This window comes from Labrus bergylta, chromosome 3 (genome assembly GCF_963930695.1).
Source record: "Labrus bergylta chromosome 3, fLabBer1.1, whole genome shotgun sequence".
Classification (NCBI taxonomy): Eukaryota; Metazoa; Chordata; class Actinopteri; order Labriformes; family Labridae; genus Labrus; species Labrus bergylta.
The window spans coordinates 9,549,471-9,562,553 of NC_089197.1; the positions used below are offsets into that span (position 1 = coordinate 9,549,471).

Here is a 13,083-nt window from a genome sequence, read left to right on the forward strand (position 1 = left end):
ACATTAAACCCCTCTTCATCAGGTGATATGTGACTGCTTTCAGCCACAAGCGTGAGGTCGTTAAGACCTAAAAATAACCCCCCTACCCCCCCCCCCCCCAAAAAAAAAAAAAAAAAACACTAACCTTCTCCCTGTGCGCACCCCCCCTTTTTTTTATTTTTTATTTTGCCGTAGGATATTTGAAGTCGTTCAGATTTTAGTTTGCCTCTACACTACACTTTGCCAAAGGCAGTGGTACAAAATGTGCACGGTGAGGTGAGTGTCTTCGTGAAGTCCAGATTAAAGGCTGTCACTGGCTGGTGTGTGCAGGCGAAAGGCACAGAGTTCATTACTTGGGACAGGGTGTTATGCTCTTGAAATCTCAGCAATGTCTGCAGCACGTATGAGAGAAACACAGCTGAGCTGATGTGTGCTGCACAAAAAAGGTTGCATGCATATACGAGGCTGTCTGATAATAAGTCTATTTTAGCTTTATACCTGTTTTGGCTTGCTTGCTATATACACACTTGAATTATAACTACGTACATGGCAATTTAAAGGTAGAGTCAGTTGTGTTTTCAAGTAATGCTGCTCTATCGTCACTTATGGGCCTCCATACATGTGTGGTAGTGACCGTGTCTGCAGAGACCTTGTCCCCTGCCTGGATCTTTTATGTTTTGGTTTGTTTTGGGTGGGAAGCTGGTGCGTTTCCTCCAGCCAATAAAAGCGAGCAGGTGATTTTAGGAGTGGTACAACTCAGCGATTGGACGCCATGCAAACTGGATTCTAATACTTCTAATCCACAGCCTTGGAAAGATAGATTCTGCGTCAGTCTGAGGATCGTGTCCACTTGTACTTGTGGTGCATGCAGCATCACAGAAAAGATATTTCTGTCTTGAGAAGTTTTTGGTAATCAGAGCTTGAGCACGAGTGTGTTTACTGCTTCTTTTTCTGACATCAGACCTCAGACACGCACAGTGGTGACGGGCTGCCATCGGGTCTTGACATACTGACGGTTTACTTACCGCAAGAATTCCCCTCTGCGTCGTTTAGTGGTGTCGCACGGGACGGGGCAAGTCTGGTCAAATCACACGTGTGACAGAAATACTTTCAAAGACTGTGATTTTGGAAAAAACCTCAGCTCCACATTCCAGCAAGGTAAACCAGACTGGAATCCCGTAAATCCCCTGCCTGCGTGGCTTTTTTTTTTTGGTTTTCATTCAAGTCTTAGTCCCTTCACATATCATTCTCTCCTGGCCATGTTCTGTTGTTATGCTTGTGATGGACAGGGTGTTTGTCTTCAGTCTTTTTGCCGTGTCTGTTCACGTTGAGAGGGCAGAAAGGGGCGCCTTAATGGAATGCTAGAGAGGAAAAAGAGAAATACTTGAAGCCACTGTCATCTACCAGACTAGAGCCAAATGGCATTTCTGGTTGCATGCATAAGGTCGCTCGACTAAAGCTGTGTTGTCTCGTGCAGCAGATCCAAGTAGAGGATTTACGACAGTGAGTAAAAAGATCAAAGGACAGACAGCTAGACGTGTCATCTCGGCTGATTGAAGACCTCATGTACGCTCAGCAACCCTGGTTCCTCTCACCCTGACACCAGCCTCAGGGTTAATGCTTCCTGTCCACCTGTAATCGACACCGCATGTCGCCTCGCGTGGCGGAGGCAGCTTTAATACCAGAGGCAAAGAGAGGCTGCATATTATTCCCAAACTTGCGTAATTCAGTGAACATAAACAAAGAGAGCAGCAAACTGCACGTTTGTGGAGCGGTCGGCTACGGTGTGCGGATGCTCACCCTACTCGAGCTCCAGGAATACTGTTTGAGAATATGGAACCGAATGAGGACTTTTGAGTGTGTTGTGTTAGAAGAAATGAATTTGGGCTAAGATGTAACCTCCAGAGAATCAAGGGAAGGAATCGTTTTCGATAAACTCTTATTCAGTGTTTCCCTGCCTTGCGGGTTTCTGCAAGAATACTGAATATAACATGAGGCAAAACTTTGATATTTGGCAGACTAAGGGCTCGACTCGCACTAGGCCCAGTTGCCCCGTACCCCCGCTGGTCTGCACTCACGCTGCTACAGGCCCAACCAGACGGGGATTCATTACATGTCATGTCCAAGTTGTGTTCCTGTTGTGCATGAGTAACCGTACTGTGCCCAATCCACCTCTTCCAAAGAAAGTGTAACATGCTGAACTGGACTTTAGGGGTCAAACAAGCCTGGACAATGGGCACAGTACAGATTGCTTAGTGTGAGTGTGCCCCAAGAATAACCACTGCACTTTGATACCTCCTGTCGAGATTCTCTCTCTGTAAAACTAGTCAGGCATTCACACAAAGTAAAGGAACATATGACAAAGTTAGTACTTAGTTTTTTGGTTTGCTGTGTGAAGCTGTAGCAGAGGTATGAAGACATACACATGATGTGTTTTGATTAGGATGCTGAAGGCTGCAGGAGCCTCTTTTATCTGTCACAATGATGAATATTAAAACTGTAATACAGCAAATGAATGAATTCCCCTTATCCCATCAAGGGCAAACTTGTTCTATTCACCTTTGGGTGTATAGTTAGAGGTGGTAAGGAAAAAAAAATACAGAGCAAGAGCTGTAAACGCAAAACAAAAATAGTGACAGTTGTGCTTTTGGCATTCTGCTGTATTTGTTGCTTCATTGAGTATAAAACACACATTGACTGTGTCTCTTATAAATGTGGACTGAGACATCATAGGGATGTAAGAAGAATATCCTGCTCTGTAGTTCTTATGGATGCAAACATTTTCTATTTTTTAACTTTACTGGGAGTTTTTTGATGTAAAAGTCTTAATTTGGTCAAGATACAGCAAATATGTCACAGACGTGTTCTTGATAAGTCACATGTTGAATTCAATCTTATATTGAGATTTGTTCACGTTATTCTCATCTATACAGTAATACATCTTGTGATTTTCAAATTGACTTCCCATGCCTGTGTTTTGAAAGAGCATATTCATCATGGGGTGTAAGCTTTGTCTACAATTTGCTCAGTTTTAATGATGTTGGTTATGATTTCATAACACGTGCTCTCTATTGTAACAATTACTGTGTGGAGCCTGTTCTAAGGTAGAAAATGTTCCTGACTGCATTCTGCCATGCATAATCATTCTGAGATTTCACTCCTCTGATGGTTTTGACCTTGCTCTTTGTGTATCTGTTGCCATGCTGATTTGCAAGATGAGCCATCTGAATTTAAACACAAAAATGCCAAATTTCTTCTTTAATTGCCGGGCGGCTTCTTCACCAGCAAAGAGGCAGCAACAATGCATGAAGAAACAAAAATAGCCCTTCTCCACATATCGTCCTTATTTTGTCTACAAAAACTGATGAGGCTGGACAGTTTCTATGTAACTCCTGATGATGCCGTAACCCTAATATTTAAGTAGCAAGACTTGGGATGGCAGTAGCTAAATCTGGAGGGACTGGAGGGTCGCCGGTACAAGTCTGGACATTGGTCTGGTAGCTGGAGAGGTTCCAGTTCACTTCCTGAGCACTGCCGAGGTGCCCTTGAGCGAAGGCACAGAAACCCCCACTAGCTCAGGAGTGCTCGCTGTGGGCAGCCCCCTCACTCTGGCATGCCTCCATTAGTGTCCATAGGATCCTGTTTGTGGATGTGTGTGTATTTCATGTGTGTTCATGTTCTTTAAACAGAGTGTAAAATGTAATTCCTCACGGGATTAATGAAGAATATCTTCTTGAAAAGCAGCACTAATGTTTTAGGGATGTGACCTCTTCTTTGATAAAAGCTTGTTATTGTGTCAGCCTGAAGGTCGCAGCACAGCGTGGTTACCATTTTTATGCAGTGTAGAAAAAAGACGACGTTGATGCTCTGGCAAAGAAAGCTTCGATGGATTTGTTAGAAGAAAGAGTGAGGACAGGATTTCATGTTCCCAGGGAAAAGCATCCACAAACACTAATTAGCTGTAAGCTCAGAGAGTATTGTCTGCAGGGAGAAAGGCAGGATGTGTCCTCAGTTGGTGGGTGGCATCTGGTTCTGGGCGAGATGATTTTAGGCGTTCTGCACTGATTTTATCATCTGAAGTGAGATGCACACAGATACCAGCAGAGTCATCTATCAGGACTGAAAGAAATACATCTTTGTTTTTTTCTCATTGGGAAATTATGCAGCAGTGAGTGTAGCATCTGGTTAATGTAACTTTCAGTCAGTGGTTGTTGGGTTGCATTAAGAACGGGCAGTTTTAAAGACAGACATTTGGTCAGACTACCAGGGTAAGTTAATATGTGGCAGGGAGAGACAGAGCAACATGTAAACTCTTCTTTGTCTGTACGTTTTTTTTTTAAAGATGCTTTTGGGGCAAATTTAGCCTTTATTGGATAAGACAGCTGAGGAGAGACAGGAAATGTTGGGAGTTAAGAATGGTGGATGACATGCAGCAAAGGGCCAAGGCCGGATTCGAACCCACGGCCGCTGCAACTAGGACTATATCCTCTGTACATGGGGCGTGCAACATAACCGCTAAACCATCCGGCGCCCTAGGTGATGTTCTCTGTACGTTTGAGAAAATATATCAGTATGGCTCTCAAATTTAAATATAAAAACAAAAGCCACATTAATTTTAAATTGGCAGCTTTTTATAACAGATGTCTAACTGCATGCAATACAGTTGGGGGAGGTTGCGTTTCAATAATGAGGATTTTCAGTAGAGTGATTAGCTTAAGTTGTGAAAATGTACACTGACTTTCATAAAGAAACATTCCAGGCTAAATTGCATTACATTCTGTCTGTTCACCCTTTGCATAACCTTTTAGTTTGAAAGATTTGAGTGAAACTTTCTGGGATGTGGGCGTGACTCAGTCAGGGCTCCAGTGGTGAGGGCTGTAATCGTCTGATTCTTGTATTATTGTGTCTCTGCGTGTGGTCTATACCTGCCTCACAAGGATAAAGGATTACTCCCCAGCTGTCTTTTCCCACTCTTTCTCATCATTCAGAGAGAAGTGGGCGGTCATCGGGAGACGTTGAAGACGTCACTAAATCAGACCTGCCAGCCTCCAATGTTTACAAGCTGCAAATCAAAAGACGCCACATGGAGAATCAAATGTGTAGGATTGTTTTAACTCGAGCCGGAAGAACCTTTTTATGGAATTAAAAGATCAGGCTGGAAGAGGCGGGTTGATGAGATCGGGTTTCCTGGAGATATGGTGTTGATTTCAACAGGGCTCAGCAGAGCACATCCCTGTGCCAATACTGAAACCAGAGCCAGGATGGTAACCTCTTATGCAGGGTTAATGCCTGGCTATTTTATCCCAGTATTCACCACCTCTGTAACCTGAAATGTTCTGTTTTATATCAGCCTATAGCCTTTTTTTCTTGATAAATCCGACATTTTTCTATATGGTTATATCATTGTAAGGCTATGATATTTAAATGCATCTATCTTGTGTTATGTTGATTGATACATTTGTAGAAAGAGATGAGACAGACAAGATGCAATTCCTGTAGGCGATGGATGCACATTATGCCAAGTTAAGTGGCAGTTTTCTCAAATGTGGAATGAAGTCCCAAATAAGATTTAAATCAGCACCTTTATCTGCGAGCAACAATAGCTGTGTGACTTTTCAAAGACAGCACAAAGAGATGTTCTAATGCGTTGAAGATGCCTGAAATTTCTGTCTGAGAGTCTAAATGTGGTATTGTGAATTTGTCTCTACCTGCGATATTGGCAGCTGTGACTTAAATCCAAGTTACATGGAGTTACAAGTACATGCTGGGTACTAATTTTGGACAAATGACCCCGTGTCATGCATGTGGTCTTATCCCTATTCACTTCAGTCATGAACATCCTCAGGTCGTCACACTGGTGAAATATCTTGTAATGTGTAAAACCCTTTTCCTGTCACTTAATACAGCTTCAACGATTGTAATTCTGCTCAAGAAAATGGATTTTAGTTTGTCTGTTTGGCACGTCTGGTGAGTAAAATATATTGGTTTAAAAAAACGCACTCAGGAGGCAGAAAGCAGTGCCAACAGATCGTGAGGGTTTTTATTTACCAAACAATGCCAGAGAAAGAACTAAAACAAGACAATTTAACACACAGCCAATAAAGCTACAATTAGCTGAAGAAACAGCCTCACAGCAAGCTGCTACCGACACAAATTCCCCCAATAAATGTCTGAGTCTTTTTTTTTTACACATCTCCGGGCTATTGCTGGAGGAGGGAAACCAGACAGTGCAGTCCACACTGAAACGAGAGTCAAACACTAAACAATATTAGAATGACAATATTTCAAGGTGGGAGTTTAAAGCACATTATTGACAACCTGTTTCACCTGTTTCACCTCTTTGATAAAGCAAGAAGCAATTCCCTAATTGTCTTAAAGACACAGGTGGCCTCGCTGCAGGGAATGTAGGGAATCTGAGGCAGGTAGAAATTTATGGAGGGAACCTTTTCACACTCCCGTCATGTAGGGCTGGGAATGATTTTTGATTCAAAAACATTTTGGATTCATGATTCAGAGCTAGTCTTAGCACTCAGCAGGGAGTGACTGATTAGCCAAAAAAAGAAAGAAAGAAAGATTTTTGGAAATTATGAATCAATTTGAAATCTTAGAAGAAGAATCTTGATTTTTACATTTAAATCAATTTTTTTTTGCCCACCTCTACTGCCATGTTCAAATCACAATCACAAAACAACATATTTAGATAAGAGCCAAATTAGTGTGTGTGTATTTATGTAGTGCATTTCAATGGTTTTGGTTTGTTTATTCACTTTATTTGGACACTAGGTGGTGATAATCGATAGTGTGGGTTAATTGATCAGGTGGTATGGTTGAGTGTTTATAGGTCTCGGGTGAACAGGAAATGGTGTCATACAATAGGTGATGGGAACAAACAGTTAAGTAATCGAACGACACCAAACAATTCTAATGTCTGCAACAATCACTCATCGTATCATCATCCCGGTTTTTCTGATTCATATGTTACAGTAAACGGGAGTTTCATACACAGTTATTTCATTTTATGTGTCAAGACCTTTCCATTCATCTGTGCAAGTGACTAAAAGTATGACTAAAAATATTAATTAAAGATAGTCACTACATACCCCATTATGTGAAAGTATTGTACTTGATCAGTACAATAATCCAACAACTTCATGTTCCATGTGTGTAGGTGGGTGCCATACGTTTGTGCTTTGGTTGTTTATAGTTAATCATCTTTGCATTGCCTTTTTTTAATCTTTTTTTTATTGCCATCGGATATCGATGTTAATGGGATCAGTAGCTGCACGCTAAAGTCTCTCACTGCTGTTTCCCCTGCTGCTGCATCGCCATCTATCACAGTTTGTGCTTAATTATCCATAACAAACTCATCAGTCATCCACTCCCACCAAGAGAGACAGATTGTCTTAAAGCCTGCGCTGAATTTTAAAAACAGCTTTTGAAATGTGGGTCAAAGTACCAGTAGTTGTCACTTTGCATGCCCACCTTTCTTTTTACTGAAGCACGTTAATGTACTTTTAACATATTCATGTTTGGTAAAGTCCTAGCTGAGCACAAGTTGCTAACTCTGCCCCTGTTATTTATTTTTTCTCTACCTATTGAGCCCCCTCTACATAATTAGCAGCCTAATGATCGTTTGTATTCATCACATAAAGGAAAGGTTAGTGAGTGTTCATGGATAAAACCTCAGTGACCTGACCCCGAGCATCCTCCTCCTGCTCTGAGAAGTGCTTAACTCTGAAGCTTTAATAAGAAGTCAAGGAGAGTTTATCTGCAGGAAAAAAAAAACAAGAACTTCAGCTAAACCTTTCGCTGTCCTCGCTGAATAAAGCACTGCATTTTCACGCAGAGTAACCTTCTTGATGTTCGGATGTATTTTTGTTGTTGTTGTACATTTCTCAAAGCTGAGTCACTTCAGGGGACTTTAAATACAGGAAGAAAGTCCCATAATCTAGTTTATCCAGGGTGCGTCTTCTGTAAGTCTCTCGAGTGGGAATAGTAAGAAGGGAAAAATAAAAATGTACTCTTTGTTTCCTCCAAGGCATTTTCTCGATGGAAACATAGTCGGTAATAACAAACATTGATGTGATGCTGCCGATCTTTAATACCATCAACTTTTAATGGTCACATGTTGTTGAAAAAATACACTTTACCATGTTTCTCTAACACTAATATGTGTCCCTAGTCTCTCTTCAAACCCCCCACTTTGCAGAAAATGTGTGCTCAAACAGGCGGTTTGGAGATTTTCCCTTCATGACATCACAAAGGGCAGTAACCCCTCCCCCAGGTGTGTGACACTCCCACAGCTAGGTGTGTGTTCTGCTCTCTGCGTCTGCCTTCTCACCGTAAACAATAGGACATGGAGCGAGAAAGCCAGAGACACCCAAGTCCATCCAGAGAGGGGGCGTGGTCAGACACATTTACATTTAAAGGTACAGACACAGAAACAGCCTGTTCTGAGCAGGGCTGAAATCGAAGGGGTTTATCGGCATGATCGAATACAGGATCAGAGTGGATTAAGAACAAGAAACTTCACACACATGCTTTGCGGAGCTCTGAGACTTATTTAAACTGGTTGAAAAGGAGGAGAATATGTGACCTTTAAAAGCGAAACCATTGTGTCACAGCATCAGTGAATTATTTTCATCAAAACTTTTCACTAAAACATTCGGTTATTTATGTGAATTCAGGATTAAAACCTGGAAAAATGCTCTTAGAATAATGTGAATGCTCTGGATGCCGGCTGCTTAAAAAATCTTTTACTTCACGTTTGCTATGTTACATCTTTTCGGTCTTCAGTTATGCCAAATATCCAACAAATTTTATAATCTATAAATTAATTTACCCCTTGCCTGGTGTCACTTTTCCCACTAGTTAAGTGATTATTGATGGTTGGTTTTGAAGGCATGGAGGCAAGGCATTTGGAGGCATGCATCAGGACTATCCACTGTACATTTTGGATATGTTGTCAGAGAAAACTGACAAATCGCACCTTTGCATGAGACGGCTACCTGTACACTCTCTACTCAAAAACTCTGCAAATTAATTTCAAAACTTTCATTTAATGTCAAAAAGAAAATAGCTTACCTATTTGCATTACCTATTTTCTTGTCTTTGTAATAAACACTGGGATGAAGTCTGTATGTAGACTGTTCAATCAATGATCAATGGGGCCATTGCACTCAACTTAGCAAACCCATGATGTGTTGTGACCTAATGCACTGATTTATAAAGGCTAATAACTAAGTTCTGCCTGTTTGTGTTGTAGTCGTGATTTAGATTTGCCCCTTTCAGTACTGTCACAATTTCCATTTGCATCTTTGTATTTCTGACACTGTTGCACAGCTACAGGTCAAAACAGGGTGCATATTTGAGACTAGCTCAGAGGGCAATGCATCAGTTGTGGGCAACACCATGTTTATTGCTACCTTGCAACTTGAACAAGTCTTTCTACATGATGGGTGGTTGTAAAGGTAAATTTGATTTTAATAGTCCCTGTGGGGAAATATGTTTCTAACTATAAAGAAAGCACAGCTACTTAAGGATTCAAACACATAAACAAACTTACAGCAACAAATAGTCTCATACCTCATTAAAAACACAAAGTCTGTTGGCAAAGATTAATGCATCCTAATTACCTCTTATGAATACTGTCTCATGCCTACATTTACTCCATCTCAGAGCAATTAAAGTCGATGTTATAGCTAATTTTTGGAATTAAACTGAAGATGATTCCAGGAAAAGTGTAGTCGTCTGCCAGCAGAGCTTGTAGTCGATGCATTTCCTGAAACATTAATGATAGGAATGTTTCTGTTACATAGAGAAGGCAAAGTCTAAAGCTTGTTTCTCAGTCCTTTTTGGGAATTTGGCTTCCTTTTATGTTTGTTTTTTTTTGAGCTATGAATTTAAAAAGCCTTCTATTTCTGGTGAAGCAGTAGCTCCATTACATTTCAAGTAAATGTGCAGAAGATGTGGCTGCAACGTGTAGAGACAATAGTTTTACATGAATCTGGATCCTCATTTCTCACAGAGGTCATCTTTCTTCTGCAGTGTGAAATGACCTGATGTTTGAGCCAAACGCCCTCCTGCTCTGGGCTAACTGGAAGCAGATGCTTGGCTAGTGGGGCTTCCTACTGGCTTGTGTTTATGTTCTCGAGCACATTCCTTTTCACCTCCTCCACGTGTCTGCCCTGCTGTGGCCGTGTCTGCGCTCGATGTCTTTACAGCTGCAGCCCAGAGCAGTGACCGGGGCTTAAAGAGCCTCAAGCGAGAGTCCCCCTTTGGTGAGTTTCATTGGCTCCGGTTCTCGTGAACTCAGGACAGCTGGAAATCATTCCCTTGTCACGTTTGCTTAAATAAAACCCTTGCGGAGGAGACTGAAGGCCTATTGGGTCTGGACATCTTATCGAACTCCTCCCTGACGTCCCTCTGTGGTTATATGTCAGCCGGTTTAGGCTGGGAAGCTTTGTCTTTGGCTCTGGCACCAGGCCCCTTCATGTGTCAGAGTTTTAAGTTTCTCTTCTTCTCTTGCTTCTCAGGCTCCCACGCGGCTCTCTGCACTGTATGATTACTGCAGAGCATTAGATAAATCCCAGATAATCAGGGCATCCAGCTGTGTCAGGTAATAGAGCACTTTTTAAAGCAAGTTAACCACATCTTTAAGGTGCTCCGCAGTCAGATGCTGGTTTCAGCTTTACAAAGACAAATAGTCTGCAACATCTCGGGGAAAACTCAATCCTAAGGCATTTCTGCTGAATCCACCCACGCCATAAGTCATTTAGAAACATATAAATATGATCCGTAGTGCTTTAGGACCAATGTGAAAGACCTCAGTGACCTCCTAAAGATGCTTACAGTCTGAGCACATCCTGTCTTAAATGCTCTTTTTTTTTTTTCCGCTAAGAGGAATCAGTTGTGATTTCTTTCTGGGCGTTTACCCCCTTACCAAGTCCAGTTTTCCCTTCCAGGTCAGTCTGCCAGGGGAGAAGTAGGGCAGCCAGCAAATTAAGATGTTTGGATTAGACCACTTAAGCCTTGAAGCAGATTTTTCTGCGTATGTGTCAGGCAGGGCGTGAGTCACGGCTCTGCATCTTTTGGATGCAGGGACTCCAGTGATGATCTGAGCAAGATTAACTGAATAAGAAAGAGATTCTGTGTTCCAAGAAGTTATGCCTTCTCAGCACTTTGATTCACCGAAACACATTTATAAATCTAAGGGTTGTTTAATTCATGCCACTCTATTGTCCCGCATTCCACTCTGTGTAGTCTGACAATGTCTCTTAATGGATCAGTTTTTTCCCATAAATCCTTGCAGCCACTTTTAGAAAAACGTAAAGCTTCATCTGAGTTTTCACACATCCGTGGTTTGCCCCTCACTCAGACATTTCTTCCTGTGAATGATGAACTCTTTGTATCCAAGACGTACACCAATTTGTGGCAGATGACTAAAGAGATATCAACATGACTTGTCCAAATCCTGTAGTGGGAAATTTGCTTTGACCCACCATGATATTGCTTATGGACATATTTTTAGAGGAAATAATTTCTGTTTGCTTGTGGTTTGGTTTTGCATCTGTTACTGTATCGACTCCCAGATATGTGTAGGTAGTTTAGAGACCAGATAGACTTTTCCTGGTGGATTGTCTGGTTACTAGACCTGCAGGATATGCAAATCCAATGTGCAGGGCGTGAACAAATTGTTAAACACTGCATTCACAATATGGTGCGCAATAATTCAACTTTTATTGAGGCATGCATATCAGCCAAAAAGACTTGCAGTGCTTGTATCTAAATCAAAATATTTCCAATGACATTGGTTACCTTTGCCAATCAGAATTTCCTTATGTCTTCTTAGCTAGCAAACCTTACTATTCCACAACATTGACAGCAACTTACTATAGGGTAACAGGCAGCTGACTTAGGCCTCTTATGATTGGGCAGATCTTGCTAATGCATGGGCCATGTATCCAGGACTCCAACAGACATGTCATATTTTCACATGCTGAGTTTGTTTTCAAATGCACTTTGCACAAGTTTTGCCTTGTATTGCTTCCCATGCAATCTTTTGGGGTGTGTTAATTGTGCATGTTCAGTGCCGCAATCTTTGAATGTTGTATTGTCTGTATCTTAGTGAAAGTGGAAACGTTGAATGCTAGATTTCATTCTGTCACCTCCGTGTCTCCTTCATGAACTCGGCAACGTTGATTCCTTCTATTCTTGAAATGTAGGCCAGGCAGAGAAAGAGGGTTGAAGACAATAAAGTCAGACCCACACATGCAGTTTATATATGCAGTCCTTATGTAATGTGTGCCACAGTGCTGCTGCTGCTGTGGTTTGCTTTGTATTTTTAGCCGCCTGACAGCATGGCGAGGATGAGTATCATTCTTTGGCCGTCATGTGGCTCTGTGGTCAGTGTAACCCGGGAAAACACTCCACCTCCAGAACTCTCCACTAGACTTTCCCTCCAGAGGCCTGTGATAAATGAGGTCGACTTTTTGTTGTTGTTACAGTTTTGTAATAAATGAGGAGTTAACTGTTCTCTCTGGGTGTTACATGAACAATACCCACGGCTGTTTTTTCTTTTCAGTTCTGGGTCCACAAAGAAGCAGACATTAGCAAGAAATGAGAAAGCTGCTTGAAGGGCCAACACACCTTGTTTTTCCACCCCTCCTGTATTATGCATGATGTTATTTTTTCATGAACTTTATGTCCTTTTGATTAAATAGGAGAAAAATTGAACTCAGATTGGATTAATAGTTTGGTGTGCTTCTCCTGCATTTAACAAAACCACGCAAGTTGACCACATCATTCTTTTCTGCTTTGTGTAAAGCCCATGTCAATGAAGGATGTGACCCCATGAGCTTGTACTTGCACACAAACACATAAAAAGCTTCATCAACATCTCCCTTCTTCTTCAGGCTGTCTGTCAGCGTGTCAGCCTTTCCATACATGTTCACATGAAGGCTTTTTATGGTGGAGAATGTTGGGAGCAAACCTGAAGGTGCAAAAGGAATATTTGTTTGTCCCACCACTCTTTTTCTCTCCTGTGCCTCAGCTATTCTCCTTCTCCACCAAGAGCAGAGAAGATGTCGTTCAAATATTTGTATA

The 13,083-nt window shown here is 41.6% G+C and overlaps 1 protein-coding gene across 9 annotated transcripts in view; it reads left to right on the forward strand.

The window, feature by feature from the left end:
- LOC109988633 (C-myc promoter-binding protein-like) overlaps positions 1-13,083 on the forward strand; it is a 74,719-nt gene that overhangs the window by 975 nt on the left and 60,661 nt on the right. The window lies entirely within an intron of this gene.